At 33.9% G+C, this 4253-nt stretch overlaps 1 long non-coding RNA gene across 1 annotated transcript; it reads left to right on the forward strand.

Annotated features, from left to right (window-relative positions):
* Positions 1-1986: 1986 nt before the first annotated feature.
* LOC127148099 (uncharacterized) lies at positions 1987-3481 on the forward strand. Its single transcript, XR_007818726.1, has 4 exons — positions 1987-2558; positions 2677-2792; positions 2889-2984; positions 3081-3481. It is a non-coding gene; the product is annotated as an uncharacterized LOC127148099 (long non-coding RNA).
* The last annotated feature ends 772 nt before the right edge of the window (positions 3482-4253 follow it).

Here is a 4253-nt window from a genome sequence, read left to right on the forward strand (position 1 = left end):
TATCAAACCAATAAACAATTCAATGATACAAAACAACTTTGCATCCCAAACACGGACATATGACTTTTCCAAACATATGACGAACTCCATATACATATGAACTTCTAACATCCTATCTCAACTCAACGCTTCAAACAATCTCTATATTTCTTTAATAAAATATCAAAAACAACAAAGGATGATGAACAAACATATGTCACAAAAACTCTATTGTCTGAACATTTCTCAAAAAACACCAATTGAAAAGTCTACCACAAAGAAGAGCAAAGTGCTTATTTACGACAAATGTAGGGACAAAAAAGCAATGTACTAATTCTTCCCCTTTTAATATAGTATAAGTAATTTAAGTAAAATTTCAAGTTTAGTCCCTCAATTTTAGGAGTTATCTATAGATTTATTATACTTTTGATTTTGTGCCAAATAGGTAACGGACATATTTGACATATTTAAAAATCTAATGGATATGTTATACACAAAATTAAACAATAAATAAGCTACTAATCGATTAACATTAAGTTATGACTACCAAGTTTAACCTAAAATTTAATGAAAAAATTCTAAGTTTCTAAACTTTTAATTCATACCTCCATGGAATTTATCAAAATATTTGATTTTTTAAACTTTATTTTATGAATTTATGAGAAGATACTAAAATGTCTCTTTCTCCTAACACCAAAAGTCAGAACTTTGTGCGGCAAAAATACCATACTCCCTTTGTTTATCATAGAATTTCATCTTTATAAATTTAGTTAACAAACTATTTTGAAATTAAAATCTACCAAAACTTTGGAGGAAAATTGGAACATAGGATGGGTACAGTTATGTCCAAGCCTCCTAAAATCCTCGAGATAGATCCAATCCTACCACAATATTGCTTTGTCAAGAACTAATTCCCATACTGTACTGAAAAAATGGTCACACATCTACATTTTTCCTTACCAAAATGCGTAACAAGTGTCAGCAGGCTTATTAGGCCGACCTTGAAATCCTCCATCAGCTGCTTGTTTCTACATAGGTAACTCACCGATAAATAGTTGAAAAAAATGTTGACATAAGAAAGTAACTAAGTTTAGAAAAATCCAAGAGAGGAAAAATTATTTTTCATAAATATGTCTTTGTGTTCCAATCTACTTGGCTTAGAAATTATTTTTCATAAACATGTTTTTCTTTTCCAATCTATCCTTGGGTTAGAAATTACTTTTCATAAATATGTCTTTGTTTCCAATCTATCCTTGGCTCTTTATTTCTAGCAAAAGCCAATTTATAAGTATTACAACGTTCAAGTATTGGAAACTCTTTTATTGTAGTGGTGGGATGATGAAAATGAACCTGTAAGCACCACTCCAGCAACAATGAAAAAAACATAATATACAATCTATATGGGCATATGGATACGATGCACATGATCAACATTAACGTGATACATTATAAATTGCAATGTTGCGTCAAATGTTGCTCCCTTACATAAGAACCACACTTTACCTTTGAAATCATAAATAACAAATAACAAATAAGAGAAAAAAAAAAGGCATTATTGAGCTTTGAAAATTATCTCAAATCTCAATCTCAATTTGAGTGGCATTATTAGAGTATAAAAATTAACATGATAGTTAATATATAAAAATTGATTATGTAAATGAATGTAACTATATCTTGGATATAAAATAAATATAAGAATGATCTTAACTCTCTACATAGTTGTATGTATACATAATATATGTCCATGAACCCATTTCAAAGTTATCCCCCCACCCCCCCCCCCCCCCAAAAAAAAAAAAAGAAAAAAATGAGAACACAAACTTATTACTTCAAACTTCGAAACTATAGTATAGTATTCAGAAACCCAAAATTTGTAATTTTTTTAACCAAAAAAGAAAGAAAGAAAAGAAAAAAAATAAAGGAAAGAAAATTAGGAATGCCCCCCCTCCCTATTTGAGCAAAAAAAAAGTTAGAAAAACAGAGCTTTGTTTGTGAAAAACCGAAGAGAATAGAATGGACCCATTTTGAAAGAGAGAAAAAATGGTGAATGAAATGAGATGAAAGAATTTGAAAGGTGAAACCTAGTTAAAGACAACCCAACAAATTTTTTTCCCTCGGAAGCGTTTTTCTATGCTGTAGAAAGCTTGATTTGTAACTGAAGGAGATGAGGGAGAGAAAGAAATTGAGCAGATAATAATCACAGACATAGTCTGTTACAGAAAAAAAGCAGAAAAAAGAAACGAGGGTGGGGAAAATAAACTTGTACGGTTAATTATGATTACTTGCTTAACCGTCATGTTTTCTTAGCTTTTTCCCTCTCTCTTTCTTTCTTTTGTGGCTTGTCCTTTGATTGATCGGTAGATGGGGTAGCAGTAGCACGATAGTTTACCATTCTTTCAGATTGTGAAAAACAGAGCAAGAGAGAAAGAGAAGAGAGACCCTTTTTCCCCTGTTCCTATTTTCTCCTCTTCTTCTTTGGTTTCTCTTGTTGTTCTTCAATCTTTGGCATTTTAGACTGAGACCCATTTTTTCAATTTGGATGACGCTTTACGAAGAGAATCTAGGGGAGTCTCGCAAAGGTGAAACCCAGTTAAATCTCTCTATTTTTTTCAAATTTGGTGTTTATCAAAACACCCAAAGGACTTTGAAATTTCGAGGTGTTTTTGGAGTGTTTGATTGATTTTGTTTGGTGGGTAGGTTTGGAAGGTGAGGATCTATATGAGGAGCTGTGGAAGGCATGTGCAGGACCTCTTGTTGAAGTTCCTATTGATGGAGAAAGGGTTTTTTACTTCCCGTAGAGTCATATGGAACAAGTATTTTGTCATCTCTTTTTCAATTTCACCCTTGAAACAAAAACCCCTCATAATCTTAGAGGCTGAAATTTCTTCTGCTTTTTGGTTCTTCATCAGTTGGAAGAGTCCACAAATCAGGAGCTTAATCACTAAATCCCTCATTTTGATCTCCCTCCCAAGATCCTATGTCGTGTTGTTAACATTCGTTTGCTGGTATTTCTTATTTTCTCTTTTGTTCATGTACACTTGCCTACTTTGTTTCTGTTGATTCTTCATGTTCGTTTTCTTCTTTTGCTTTCACTTTTGCAGGCTAAAAAGGAAACGGATGAAGTCTATGCTCAAATCACTTTATACCCAGAGGCTGATGTATGCATATATTTTTACTTCTTAGCGTTAATCCTTCCTTCTGTTCCTCTTCCTTCTTAGCCATCCATCCATCCATCCTCCAATCCCATTCTCTGAAACTTCCTAACACCTTACACTCCTCTTCTCTTCAATATATATATAAACTCAAACCAACCTCCTCCTTTTCCCAAATCAAGATCTCCAAGTTAAAGTGGGTGAGGGCTTCTATTTATTTATTTTTAGGTCACCCTTGATATATCCCATTCCATTGATATACAACTCATAAACTAGTACATTGTTCAAAGTGTATGCACATTCATGAATATATGTTCGGTTCAACAATAAACTCATAGATAATACAGCAAGTATAAGGCTCCATTCGGTTTAAATTAATTATACAATGATGGAAGGACATACCTACAGTTTTGGGTACAATCTGCCCATATAATCAAATCACGATTCTACCTACAAAGAGAGAAAAAAGAAAGGATTAGGAAGTAATAATCATGTCCACAGATACTCAAATACTGAAATAACTCATGTTGAATTTTGAACAAAACCCAAACTCAGTCCTCATTAGAATGAAATAACCGAACCACTAAACGCAAGATAGCAAGATAACAACATAGCTGCAAATTAATGAAAATCATGTCCACAAATATTCAAATACTGAAACAACGAGTGTTGAATTTTGAGATTGATGGGTGGTTTGCAGTCTAAATCGAAGTCAAAAAACATTGCAGCTTAAAATCCCAAATTAAAAAAATTGTGACCACTTGAAAGAAGATTATCGTTGTTGTGAAACTTCCGCTGCCATCGTCGGAGTTAGATGTTAGTGTCGAGTAGGGACGCCGTCGCCGAATGCATTTATAGCTTGAATAGCACAGTGAAGACCCCAACAACTGTGATTTCACCGGTGAGAATGTGAGAGGGAGACGCGAGCGATTTTGTTTAGAAGGTGGATGCAAAAGCTGTGAATGTTAAAGGTAGGAGCGACATTAATAGTCTGGGGTGAGAATGTGAGAGAGAGACACGGACGAGTTTGTTTAGAAGGAGGGAAATGTAGACGAATTTGTTTCGAAGGGTGGGCGAGCAGAACAACAATGGTGGCAGCAAGCAAATTGGTGGCGGCGAGGA

The sequence above is a fragment of the Cucumis melo genome, chromosome 2 (assembly GCF_025177605.1).
Source record: "Cucumis melo cultivar AY chromosome 2, USDA_Cmelo_AY_1.0, whole genome shotgun sequence".
NCBI lineage: Eukaryota > Viridiplantae > Streptophyta > Magnoliopsida > Cucurbitales > Cucurbitaceae > Cucumis > Cucumis melo.